The following is a 13,923-nucleotide window of genomic DNA, read 5'->3' on the forward strand; positions in this document are numbered from 1 at the left end:
TTGTTTGTATCCGGTGAAAGGATAGATTTTTAAAGGAAACAAGGATAAAGACCTTACAACTCAGGGTAGACCTCCTAGTTTGCTTGCTCAAATCAAAACAAACAAAATTCTCATACACTGTTGTTTTTCAAAACAAAACTTTCCAAAAAGACAATACTTTGTATACATCCAAACACGGATCATTACAAAGTTAACGTTCTTTTCAAAACATCTTTCGAAAGATAAACAAACATTTTGTATACATCCGCGCAAGGATCATTACAAAATTCAATTTACAAAGGTATTTGAAAGCACATATGAGCATTCTAAAGCAATTGAAAAATGATCAAAAAACAAGTGAGCTAAGCAAACTTAAGAGCCCATGGATAACCATGGATACAAAGGGTGCTAACACCTTCCCTTTGTATAACCTACCCCCTTACCCAGAATTTCTTAAAGGTCTTTTTTTTGTTTCTTTTATAAACCTTTCCTTAATTGGATAAAATAAAAGGTCGGTGGCGACTCTGTGAATTTTCAAAAATGCGAAAGCATAAGCGATAAAAAAGAGTCAGTTCACGTATCTCTCCCGCTCAGAGGTATGGCCCGAGAAAAAAACGGAGGTCCACAAAAACCAATTCGCTGGTCTCACTACTGAGCACCTGAATCAACACCTAAAAGTGTTTATCCAGTTAGCCGACACCCTGAAGGAAAATGGTGCTTCGCCTGAAGCAATTCTTCTAAGGCTATTCCCTTTTTCCCTTAGAGGTAAAGCACACGATTGGTTAGACTCTCTTCCTGCCAACTCGATAAGAACTTGGGAAGACCTTAGGAGAGTATTCCTTGCTAGGTATTTTCCCCCAAACAAGATCGTTGTCCTTAGGAACCTGGACACTAGATTTACTCAAAACCAAGGTGAATCACTTTTTGAAGCCTGAGAGAGATATAAAGACCTTTTGAGAGCTTGTCTACACCATGGCCTACAGGAATGGTTGATCATACACGCCTTCTATAATGGACTCCATTATAATACTAAGATGTCCATCGACGCTGCCGCTGGTGGTGCGCTGATGAACAAACCTTACCCTAAAGCTTATGCCCTCATTGAAGATATGGCCCAAAACCATTACCAATGGGGAGCAGAATGAGAAACAGTAAAGAAGAAGGAGACCCAATGAGGAATACATGAGATAAGTTGCATGGACAAAATGCAAGCCAAAATGGACACCCTAGCCTTAAAAGTCGAAAATATGTCTCATAACTCTACCACAGTAGCTGCAGTCCAATCGGAATGCGAACTCTGTGGAACCTAAGGACATCAAACTTCTGATTGTAACCTACTGGATGAGCCTAGCTCAGAACAAGTTAACTACACCCAAGGAAAACCTTTTTCCAATACTTACAATCCTGGATGGAGGAACCACCCGAATTCCTCGTATAAAAACAACAACCCAATCCAAAATCCTGGATCTTCAAGACCGCAAGGTTTTTAAGCTCAAAGACAAAATCAGCCTATGCAGGTGGTACCACCAAAACCCAGTCTTAAGGAAACCGTGGACAATTTTATTTTGGCCCAAACTCAGCAAAATAAAGAGTTCCACAACCAAAACATTCATACAAATGAACTAATCGCAAAACTAGGAACCATGTTTGACCAGATGATAACCCATAATAAGATGCTTGACAAACTACACCTGGAGGAAAATTTGCTGGACAAACTCAACCCAATCCTAGAGGGCAAGAAAATGCCACTACCTTAAGAAGCGGAATAACTTATGATGGACCTGAGAAACCTACTTCAAGCGCGCTTGAAAAACCTAAGGAAAATGTCATACTCACGAATCAAGTAGAGAAACCAGAAGAACCTAAAAAGCAACCAAACTAAGGAGTAGAAACGAAAGATAAAGATTGTACACCACCGCCACCGTATATGTAACACCCCGTTAATTCTTGTTTATTAATTTAATTAATTTTAATTAAATTATAAGAATTAATAATTTTTGGGAATTATTTGGAAAATGATGAAATATTGGTTTGGGCTAGAGTGGTGATTAGCAGAAGGGGGGATGTTAGCTAAGCAAGCCCATTAAGAATATTTTATTTTATTTTTCATAAAATAAAGGAAAATTGGGGAAAGAGAAGCAAAAGCAGAAGAAGCAGATTTTGGAACTGAAGAACACGTGAAAGTGAGAAGAGCCAAAGGGGGAGAAGAACTTCGAAGATCCGACTCTGAGGTAAGGGGGGATTCTTCGGGTTAGTAATCCTTATGCGATTGTAGGTAGTATGATTGATTAGGATTGTTGTCTAGTTCAATCGTATATGTCGGGTTTGGGAATTTTGTTAGGTTTTGATGAAATTGTATGAATTACATGATTCTGTTAATACTCATGTTATATGTTGTTAATACTTGGATAAAACTTGTCTGAAATGTGTGATTATGTGAAAATTGATGGTATTTGTGTGCTATGTTTGTATGTACCTGAAATTGGGGAATTGGGATAGGGTAAATGCTGTCAAAATGATGAATTTGGCTGTGCAGGTACGTAGGAACCGGTTCCCATGTGGGACGAACCGGTTCCCCCTTATAAAAAACAGAGCGTGTGGATTCTGGGTAGCTGGGAACCGGTTCCCATGTAGGGACAACCCGGTTCCCCATAGTAAAAATCAGAGGCATGTTTTGGGAGGCTGCCAGGAACCAGTTCCCATGTAGGGACAACCCGGGTTCTGCAGCATTTTTCTAAAAATGTTTTATTTTCAAAAACCCATAACTTTTGATCCGAGTATCCGATTTATGTGCCGTTTTGGGCGTTGCGAAGCTAATGAGATGCTTTGTCTGATGAAGTAATAATACGGGTAGTGGACGACTTATTTATTTATTCAATTAAATTATTGTTGAATTGGATTAAGGTGGCAATTAACATTAATGTGATGTGTATGTTATTGTGATGATGTGGTGTATGTTTGTGAATGATTGAATGATGCTTATACATGTACATACTTGTTATGATGTTATTGGTAAGAGGTGATAAGCGATGTAAAGCATCGGAACGATGATGATGTATGATGATGTAAGTATGTGTCATGTGTGCATTATTCATAAATCATTTGCATTGGAAGGCTAATTCCCATTGTGCGGAGATTAGCGGGAAGTCATCGTGTGCCCATGTGGGGTGTGAGCGATGAGGCAGTAGTCGTGTGCCCATGTGGGGTGTGAGCGACTAGAGGGCAGTATCAAAGAGAGAAGTCCTGTGATGTGATTCACGAATCTTGGTACCACATGCATGAGTGTCAGTCCATTCATTGCATTATAGCTTGATATAATTGGATGATTGTGTGGTGTGATAGATGATGCTTATGTTCTGATGTTTGCTTGTTGTAATAATTCCCGATTATATGTATGTTGAATGGATGATAATTGCTATGAGATCTTATTGCTTATGATTGTATAATGGTTATTAATTCGAATGAAACTCACCCTTACTTTGATGATTTCAGATTAAGGATGTAGCGGCGTCTTGATTGGGTGAAGATAGCTTGTAGGCTAGCCCGTAGTTCGTGTCGAGTCATGCTCTGATTGTAACACTGGGATAGATTAGTCTTAGCGTTACTTGTTATACTTTGTTGCTATTTTGGCTGTGGATTATGTATTGAGTATTTGTGTGGAGTTGTTTCCTAATACTGTTGAATTAAGTTTCGCTGTGCTAAACACATGTTTGATATTGGTTAATTTCTAATAAAGCATGACAATCGACTTGATGTTTTATTTATTTAATAATTGTAGCATCCTTGATGTGTTAATACTCTGATAATATTATATTTTCCACGGGGGTTTTAGAAGGGTGTTACAATAGTGGTATCAGTGCATAGTCGGTCGTTAGAGTCAGAGTCTTAGTGTCAGTGTTCCCTTGTATGCGACTAGTGTAAGGTAAACATTGTCGATACTTTTATTCTGATGAGATTGTTTTGTGATTTAGCAGAACAATGGCTGGAAGAGGTGGAAGGAATGATGACGCTATTGCAGAGGCTCTAGGCATGATTGCTGGTGTACTGGGAGGGAATGCTAATGGAACTGCGATTGGTGCTGACAGGCAATTGAACAGCTTTCAGAGGAACAATCCTCCACTGTTCAAAGGCACTCATGACCCTGATGGTGCTCAGAAATGGTTGAAAGAGATCGAGAGGATCTTCCGAGTGATCGATTGTGCAGAAAATCTGAAGGTGAGGTACGGTACTCACATGCTATCAGAAGAAGCTGATGACTGGTGGGTTACTACTAGGACTGAGTTGGATTCAGATGGGATTGCGATTACTTGGGCCATATTCAAGAGAGAATTTCTGAGGAAGTACTTTCCTGAAGATGTGCGGGGAAGGAAGGAAATTGAGTTCTTGGAGCTGAAACAGGGTAGTATGACAGTGCCGGAATATGCTTCCAAATTTGTGGAATTGGCTAAGCATTACATACACTACACCAACGATGCAGCTGGGGAATTCTCTAAGTGTATCAAGTTCGAGAATGCTCTTCGTGATGAGATCAAGCAGGGTATCAGGTATCAAAGAATTCGCCGATTTGCTGATTTAGTGGACTGTAGCAGAATCTTTGAGGAAGACAGTCTTAAGCTGAAATCATCTCGCTCTCGCGAGTTAGTTGATAAGAAGGGTAAGAAGCCTATGGACAGAGGTACACCATATGGTAGGGGAAACCCAAGGGCTAGTAATTGGAAAAGGCCTAGTGGGGGAGATTCTGGTGCTCCCTTTAGGTGCTTCAACTGTGGTGAAACAGGACATAAGAGGAATGAGTGCAAGAAAGAAGAGAAGAAGTGCTTCAAGTGTAACAGAATGGGTCATATTGTTGCTGACTGCAAAATGAGAATCGTAACTTGCTATAACTGTGGAGAAGAGGGTCATATCAGTCCGTAGTGCACCAAACCAAAGAAGGACCAAGCTGGAGGGAAAGTCTTTGCTTTGTTTGGATCAGAAACTACTCCGGAGGATAGATTGATTAAAGGTACGTGTTTCATACATAACACACCTTTAATTGCGATTATTGATACTGGTGCGACTCACACGTTTATTTCATTGGATTGTGCTAAGAGGCTAAATTTAGAGATATCAAAGATTAGTGGAAGTGTGGTTATTGACACTCCTGCGTCGGGTTCAGTGATCACTTCATCTGCATGTTTGAACTGTCCTGTGGATATATTTGGTAGGAAGTTTGGAATGGACTTAGTGTGCCTTCCACTCAAACAACTTGACGTTATTTTGGGGATGAACTGGTTGCAATTTAACCGAGTTCATATCAACTGTTTTACAAAGACGGTCATCTTTCCAGAAGAAGTTAATGTCAATGAGTTGGCAATGACTGCAAGACAAGTGGGTGAAGCAATTCAAGACGGGGCAGCCGTGTTTATGCTTTTTGCGTCGATGGAAGTGAAAGGAAGAGTAGTGAGTAATGAACTACCAGTGGTACGAGAATTTCCAGAAGTTTTTCCAGAAGATGTTAGAGAGCTACCACCTGAAAGGGAAGTAGAGTTTGCCATTGAGTTAGTTCCTGGAACCAGTCCTATATCGATGGCACCTTATAGAATGTCAGCATCTGAATTGACCGAATTGAAGAGTCAATTAGAAGAATTGTTGGAGAAGGAGTTCATTCGTCCGAGTGTGTCACCGTGGGGTGCACCGGTGCTATTGGTAAAGAAGAAAGAAGGATCTATGAGGTTGTGTGTGGACTACAGACAATTGAATAAAGTTACTATCAAGAATCGGTATCCATTGCCGAGAATTGATGATTTGATGGATCAATTGGTCGGAGCTAGTATATTCAGCAAAATTGATTTGAGGTCTGGGTATCATCAGATTCGTGTGAAGGCGGACGATATTCAGAAGACTGCGTTCAGAACGAGGTATGGTCATTATGAATACACTGTGATGCCGTTTGGGGTTACTAACGCACCTGGTGTTTTCATGGAATACATGAATAGGATTTTTCATCCTTATCTTGACAAATTCGTTGTGGTGTTCATTGACGACATTCTGATATATTCCAAAAGTGAAGAAGAACATGCAGAGCATCTCAGGATTGTGCTGGGAGTGTTGAAAGAGAAGAAGCTTTATGCCAAACTGTCGAAATGTGATTTCTGGTTAAGTGAAGTGAGTTTTCTTGGCCATGTAATTTCCAAGAACGGTATTGCCGTAGATCCAGCAAAGGTAGAAGCTGTGTCTCAGTGGGAAGCTCCGAAGTCCGTGACTGAAATTCGTAGCTTTCTGGGTCTTGCAGGTTACTATCGGAAGTTTATAGAAGGATTTTCCAAGTTAGCCCTACCATTGACGAAGTTGACTAGGAAGGGTCAAGAGACTAGGAAAGATCATTTCCCTCTTCCATTTATAGATCAGATGCTCGAATGCCTAGCTAGACATTCATACTTCTGTTATCTAGATAGATATTCAGGATTTTTCCAAATCCCTATCCACCCAGAAGACCAAGAGAAGACAACTTTTACCTTTCCTTACGGAACATTTACCTATAGGCGAATGCCCTTTGGACTCTGCAACGCTCCTGCCACCTTTCACCGTTGTATGATGTCAATTTTCGCATATTATCTCAATGGAATTATGGAAGTATTCATGGACAATTTCTCGGTGTGTGGATTCGATTTCAAAAATTGTCTCTCTAACCTTGAGAAAATCTTATAAAGATGTGTGGAAGTGAACCTTGTGTTGAATTGGGAAAAGTGTCATTTTATGGTTAAAGAAGGAATAGTTCTAGGGAAAAATGCACTAAAGCTTTTAACGTCTTAAAACAAGCACTGATTTCAGCTCCTATCATACAACCCCCTGATTTGATGCAACCTTTTAAAATCATGTGCGATGCTAGTGATTACACAGTTGGAGCTATTCTAGGGCAAAGAAAAGATAAGAAGTTACATGTTATTTACTATGCAAGCAGAACCCTAGATGCCGCCCAACTTAATTACACAACCATGGAAAAGAAATTGCTAGCTGTGGTGTTTGAAATTGATAAGTTTCGATCCTATTTGGTAGGAGCTAAGATTGTAGTATTGTTAAGTGCCAAAATGTAGTTATTTTGTATATATGTTTTGTGGCACTTATCGAGATTTTTGTTGATATTTGTTGAATAATTCCCCGTTTTGTGTATAAATACATATACTTTGTGAATTGTTGTATTTTCATACACTTTTATACTTTTTGATAGTTTTCTACTCTTTTTGTAGGTATTCTTGCATATTTGGAGCATGAGCAATAAAGTGTCGAAGACACGACTTCAAACGTGCGATTTTGAGCGACGAAATCAATTCATTTGGTGGTTAAGGCTCAAAATAAGGATGACAAAAATCATCAATTTGACTGCCATTTATTCATTTTTAGATAGGAAATTGAATAAGCTTTCCAACGCTTCGAACCGGGCGCAAATCGGAGTTACGGTTCTCAAGTTACGCCATTTCTACTAAAAGCTGTTTTTTCAATTTAGCAGGTTGGGCGTGATGCGCGCTCCTGCGTGCTGTACCAGATCCAAAATTGCATAAATAGGCGGAAATCAGATTTTTTAGGTTATGTTTTGGGTATTTTTGAACCCCAACTCATCCAAGGTCATTTTTGGGTAGATTTGGCTTGGAAACACCATTGGAGCTTGTAATCGGATGATCGGAGGTCGAATTTCTCATCGATTGGTGTTGACAAACCAAGAAATGTTTGGTTCCTCTTCTTCTCTTATCTTTGTATTTCTCTTTTGGCGAGTTTGAATGTAAATTACTCTAAACCCATGGATGTTTGTTGCTCTTTCTACTAGTTGTATAAAGTTTGCTTTACAAATCTTAATCGGTGTTTTTCTGATCTTTTTGCTTAAATGCTTTGGATTTGTGTTGTTGTAGAAATAGACATCACAAATCTTGATTAGGGGGATATCTGTTAGCTTTTGATTCTAGACATAGGATTGGGGTTAACATCCACTTAATATCTGAGTTTAATGCTTCTGTGTTGTTCGATCGGTTGAGACATCGTCGAAAGAGCAATATAGTTGAACTCTGTCGGTGTTGCAGACATGGACATTGATGTGAGGGATATGTGGTGATTCTGATGAGTATTGTAGATTAAGTATGACGGAGTGATAAATCTAAGTTTGTGAGGAGTAGTTTAGATTCAAACCAGATAAGTTATTCTCTATCAAGAATGAATTCTTTTTATGTTCAAATGTTATATTTTCCTGTTTACTCTAAACCCATTTTAACCCAAACTCAAGAACTAAGAATCCGTCGAACGGCGGTTCAGTAGCACTAATCCCTGTGGACATGATAAATTCCCGGATAAATACTTCCAAAACTTTTGTTGCTTGCCGCTTTACCGCTCCAACAAGTATACACATATCATGCAGCAATCCGATACTTGTTAAACAAAAAGGATGCTAAGCCTAGGTTACTCAGATGGGTTATTTTGCTCCAAGAGTTTGACCTGTACATTAAAGATAAGAAAGGAACTGAGAATTGAGATGCTGACCATCTCTCTAGACTAGAACACCTGAAACCTGACTTAATACCTATAGACGATTACATCACCTATGACAGACTTATAGCTAAGATAGACACAATGGGAGAAGATGAGTTTGAAACCAATAGAGAAGGAAACCCTGAAGAAGTCTCAATGATAAGAAGCATGCCTTGGTACGCCGACATTGTGAATTATCCAGCAACATATATTATACCCCCTGATTAAAGTTACCAACAAAAAAAGAAGTTCTTCAGTGATGTTAAACATTTCTATTGGGACGAACTGCTCCTTTTCAAGATAGGTTTAGACAACATCATTAGACGTTGTGTTCCTGAAGAAGAAGTGATGAACGTCATCAAACATTGTCATGAGGCACCATACGGAGGACATGCGAGCACATCCAAGACATGCGCCAAAATATTTCAAGCAGGTCTTTACTGGCCTACTATATGGTGCGATGTCCATGCTTACATTGTCAAATGTGACAGGTGTCAACGCACTGGGAACATTTCAAGACGTGACGAAGTGCCCTTAAGTAATATTCAAGAAGTAGAACTTTTCGACGTATGGGGTATAGATATCATGGGACCTTTTCCATCCTTAATGGGAAATAAGTACATACTAGTTGCTGTCGACTACGTGTCAAAATGGATTGAAGCTATCGCATCACCCACAAACGACACTAGAGTAGTGATCAAGTTGTTCTAGAACATTATTTTTCCTAGGTTTGGAGCCCCATGTCTTGTCATAAGCGATGGAGGATCGCACTTTATATCCAGAATATTTAACAAGCTTTTAAGTAAGTACGAAGTAAAACATAGAGTAGCAATACCTTATCACCCACAAACTAGTGGTCAAGTGGAAGTATCAAATAGGGAAATCAAGCAAATCCTCGAGAAAACCGTTTCTACGTCCAGAAAAGATGGGGCTGGAAAGTTGAAGGATGCACTGTGGGCTTATAGAACGACCTATAAAACCCCTATTGGGACTACCCCCTACCAGTTGGTTTATGGAAAATCCTGCCAGTTACCTTTCAAAATAGAACATAAAGCCTATTGGGCTATTAAATCTTTAAACTTGGACTACTTAATAGCTGGAGAGAAACATATCTTGGATATTCAAAAGTTAGAAGAACTCCGCCTGAATGCATATGAAAATGCCATCATATACAAAGAAAGAACCAAAATATGGAATGACAAGAGGATCATAAGGAAAGATTTCAACATAGGCGACCCAGTTCTCTTGTTTAATTCCAAATTGCGTCTGTTTCCTGGTAAGCTTCGCTCAAGATGGACAGGTCCATATGAAGTATCAAAAGTTTTAAGATTTGGAGCAGTGGAAATCAAGAATGATTCATGCGCTCATTTCATAGTGAATGGGCATAGATTGAAGTTGTATAAAGGAGGAGGATTGCAAGTTGACTACTCTAGTCAAAATTTGATAGACCCACCTGTACCTACGTAAAAAGTGAGATCTAAATCGTCAAGCTAACGACGTTAAACAAGTGTTGCATGGGAGACAACCCATGGTTTCTTTTAATTTAATCTTAATTAGAATTTTATCTGGACTGATCTGTTTTCTTGTATTTTTCAAGACCTGATATTCTCGTGTTACTTTTTCAGGATGGATCACTTCGATGGCATGGATGTGATTTTCAAAGACGATACACTAAGATCACATTTCGCTGCTTTGTCTGATCACCCCATGTTACCCACTAGGTATCCCGACCAAGGCTATATGGAGACGCTGGGGATCGAGACAAGTGTGAGGTATTTGTGCCAGTAGCTCAGCTGGGATGAGTATGCTGATGATATCCATTGACTTATAGGAACCTCACTCTAGAGTTCTTCAGTTCATTGGATTACGAGCCATATGTGAGAATTGGAGATGATATAGGACACATCAGTTTTAGGATGTTCGGCACTGAGTATAGCTTCACCCTGAAGCAGTTTAAGGTCTTACTAGGTTTCCAGACTGGGCCTGATGCCATTCCCGTACTTCATGAACAGAGACATCGACAAGTTCTGGAAAGATATCACTATTGGAGGAAGTCTTGATCCATCTACCCAGCTATCCAAGAAGATCCACAACCCTGCTTTCAGATACTTTGAGATGATACTGTGTCAAGTTCCCAAAAGCGTAAACTCGGTTCTTAGTACGCGAAAGTGACAAGTTCCCGTTAAATTGTTCCTTTCTATAAGTAGAAAATATTGCCCACTAAGTAATTCTATCCATATATGAATGGAATACTATCTGATTTATGTGAATTACATTCGAACCTATTGCTTTTATCAGCACTTTTTATACCCATTTACTTTCTTGCACTGCACTCATGTCAACTATTCTCATCCGCCTTAGATAAGCACCTTAGCAATAGAGTTGATAGATTGACGATTGGTCTCTATGGTTCGATAATCTTTTATATTACTTTGATAGGCTGTGCACTTCCAGTTTTATTTTAGACTCTATATATAGATCCATCAATCAGCCCGTCTTAATAAAAGGTCATAAATATGGAAATGTCGAGGCCTTACCCTCGGGTTGTATCTGGATGTGGTCGCCTGTTTCACAACGACTCTCATAAGGGCTATAAAGGCTCTATTTTCTTCTAAATAGTATACTTTGTGGATCTATGTTCTTGCATGTATAGTCAAGAGATCCAAGGCGGTGATGCTTATGGATAACAAAGCTGCAAGTCAATTGAGTTTTATTTAGTTTTGATGATGAAAATACTTAATATTAAACAATATCTAATGAAGTAAGTATCTGTTATAGACAACTCAAGCAGTTAAAGATGCATAAGATGGTTGATTAACCTATCCTCCTGAATCAAGCTATCCTCTTGAAGATATTCTTGAAGATGAAGTCAACACTGTGTTCAAACGACATTCAAGTGAAGACTTTTATTTTAAGAGTCACCAATGGTTTAAACCTCTCAACTATCAAATGATGGAACTCAACGTGAAGATATCTCAAGCATACAAGATTCAAAGTTCTTGTATGATGTTAAACTAAAATATAATGTTGCCAAGACTTGAAGCATAAAAGTTATGAGAGGGGGGAAGTGTGAAAGCTCTCCTAGTCATCTCCGTCTGAGTAACTAGTGTCTTGTAAAGACACATGGGTATTTATGGAAATACTAAATCACTCACACACTAAAAATATTTGAGAAGCCTCTCATATTTTATTTAAACCAATATAAAATATTTGTAGGATCTAGCAAGTTGATTAGGGGAATGTATGATTGACTGGAACACCTTTTTCAACTAAGTAATTGATTACATCATTAACCTAATCGATTATGTGTTGCTTGGTTGAGTCTAAAATTGATTGGTAAAACCTCTTAATGATTGGAAAAACTATATATGAAAATCGTCTATTTGTGGCATGTGCAATCGATTATTAGAGGTCAATAATTGGTTAGCCTAATCAATTATGACATTAATTTTCCCCATTGATTATTTAAAAATTTATGCCACTCATTGGCCAATAAATAGAGATCTTCCCTATCATTCTTTCACATCCAAAAAACGAGCTTTGATCTTACTTTCATTTCTCTATTTTTTTTATCAAATCTCTCATTGTTCTCACATATATTTAGCCATAGTGTTTCGAGAGTCTTCTTAAGTCTAAGTGACGATCATTGTTCTGGGTAATAGCTTATTTGTAAATTTACCAAGAGTGTATTATCTATTGAGTAAATATTTCTTCCATAGAAAGTTATTAGGAAGTATCCTTTTGGTTTGTAAGTTTTTTCTTGAATAAAAACTCTCTTTTGATTCGTGAATATCAACCATTAAAATCTCCATAATGGTTCTTAAGCACAACTTGATTAAAAACTCTATCTAATATTGAGCTCAGTCCAATTAAAAATTTTATCTATTCAAAAGATGCGTGCTTCTATTAAAAAAGTGGCAAATATTTTCCAACAACAATAATTATTGGGGGAAGCCAACACATGGTTGCAAAATATTCTATTTCACAAATTTTCTTTTTCTTTGGCTGGTATTACATACACTCTTTTTTTCCTACTGGTATCTAAGTTTTACAATTTTTATGATGGTGTTATTTATGTTTTTTTTACTCTGGTGTTCTTTATGTTAATGTCTTATACATATGAATTTGATCTTATTATCTTATTTAATTGTGCTTATTTCACATTTAAAATATCCATTAACACTTACATATTATGATCAAGTTATAAGCTATAAAAAAGGAAAAAAGAATTGCATATTTTTTGGACTTTTACAAAACTCTTTCCAAATTTAGGGATAACCCTAACCATGCTTTCATATTACATAGTTTATGAAATATTGTCCTCCACCCAAGAAAGAACATGGTGGATAATAAGTTGGTTTCCCTTGGCGAAGAATTGACTTCATAGTATTTCTTGCTTGTCTCTTAATATTGCAATCGTTGCGTTGGCTTCTAGTTAAAATCAAACTTCCTACTGGCCATTTGGCCATTTGTTATAATTGAACAATGGTTTACATGTCTTTATATTAATTCTCTGTAGCTTGTTTTTGGACAATTCCTTTCTTATTTATCGTTTTTTTTTGCATGAAGTCTAACTTACTGTATGCAAAATTTTATACCTTCTTCTTTCCATCCTATGTTTGGGGTTACTGTCCCTGACTCTTTGTTACCATTTGGGGAGTTGTATCTTGTTAATCATTGGATGTCTCTAGGGAATATGCCAGTACATGGGCCTGCTCCCCATCCCTTCCCTAAGTGAATACTTGGTTCGAGGCTGATGTAAACGAGATGTTATCCCTTTTTCTCTAGACTAGATAACTACCAATTGCAAGAGAGAGGTGAGCCGAGTTCACTACTTGTCTGTTTGAGATTTATGATGTATTTCAATTTTCAATGTGCATCACCTTGCTTTCGAGGTTTGATGTCTTTGTCCATGCGCCATCTATACGTTCGAGGTTTAATATGTGGTTGGATTTTAATTTTGTTGTAGAACTTCCTTCACATTCGAGGATTAGTGTCCGCATGGAGGGTTTAAGCTTACATTATCATTCAAATAGAAAGTCTATCTCTTCCTATATTGCTTATGTGTTCTCTTTGGTGTGGTGGGAGTGTGTCATACTTTAGTCGAGTTCTCCACTTTAAAAAGGACGACGACCTCACTATTTTAAGTAAGCCTAAAAGGTGTTTTACCGGTGATTTAGGGCCAGTTTGTTTCAGCTTTAAAAAAATGGATTTTTTCTTAGTATTTTTCAAAATAGATTTTTTAAAACTGTTTTTCAAAATATTATAAGTTTTTTTGTATTCGTTTTTTCTAAAAGGAAACATTAATTTTGACATCTTATAACATAAACATACATAATTGAAGACCAAAATTTAGTCAAAATCATAATTTTTTCAAAAAGTAGTATTTCAAAAATGATTTTCATGAAAATCTATTTGAAATAGCTTCAAAATTAAGTGATTTTTTGAAAT

General features: G+C 37.8%; 1 non-coding gene across 1 annotated transcript; it reads right to left on the reverse strand.

Annotated features, from left to right (window-relative positions):
- Nucleotides 1–851: 851 nt before the first annotated feature.
- Nucleotides 852–958, reverse strand: LOC131629056 (small nucleolar RNA R71). The gene has a single exon (XR_009291943.1). It is a non-coding gene; the product is annotated as a small nucleolar RNA R71 (small nucleolar RNA).
- Between the last annotated feature and the right edge of the window lie 12,965 nt (nucleotides 959–13,923).

This window comes from Vicia villosa, unplaced genomic scaffold (genome assembly GCF_029867415.1).
Source record: "Vicia villosa cultivar HV-30 ecotype Madison, WI unplaced genomic scaffold, Vvil1.0 ctg.000505F_1_1, whole genome shotgun sequence".
Lineage (NCBI taxonomy): Eukaryota > Viridiplantae > Streptophyta > Magnoliopsida > Fabales > Fabaceae > Vicia > Vicia villosa.